This window comes from Sinocyclocheilus anshuiensis, unplaced genomic scaffold (genome assembly GCF_001515605.1).
Source record: "Sinocyclocheilus anshuiensis isolate Anshui unplaced genomic scaffold, SAMN03320099.WGS_v1.1 scaffold916, whole genome shotgun sequence".
NCBI lineage: Eukaryota > Metazoa > Chordata > Actinopteri > Cypriniformes > Cyprinidae > Sinocyclocheilus > Sinocyclocheilus anshuiensis.
Genome location: NW_015548264.1, coordinates 1,557,639 through 1,557,929, shown reverse-complemented (window position 1 = coordinate 1,557,929; position 291 = coordinate 1,557,639). Strand labels below are relative to the sequence as shown.

The 291-nt window shown below is 19.6% G+C and overlaps 1 protein-coding gene across 7 annotated transcripts in view; it reads right to left on the bottom strand.

Annotated features, from left to right (window-relative positions):
- The window catches only part of LOC107655603 (rho guanine nucleotide exchange factor 39-like), a 100,818-nt gene that overhangs the window by 46,738 nt on the left and 53,789 nt on the right, over positions 1 to 291 (bottom strand). The gene's annotated exons all lie outside the window — the stretch shown is intronic.

Below are 291 nucleotides of genomic sequence, written 5' to 3'. Positions count from 1 at the left end.
GTCAAACGATTAATCGCGATTAATCGCATCCAAAATAAGTTTGTTTACATAATATATGTATGTGTACTCCGTATAGTTATTATGTATATATAAATGCACACACATACAGTATATATTTTGAACATGTATTTATATGTATAGATTTATATTCATACAATTTATTTTATATATAAATATATTTAATATATAAACATGACATATTTTTCTTAAATATATACATGCATGTATGTGTATTTATTTATATATATATATATATATATATAAATATACACTACACACATGTAAACAACA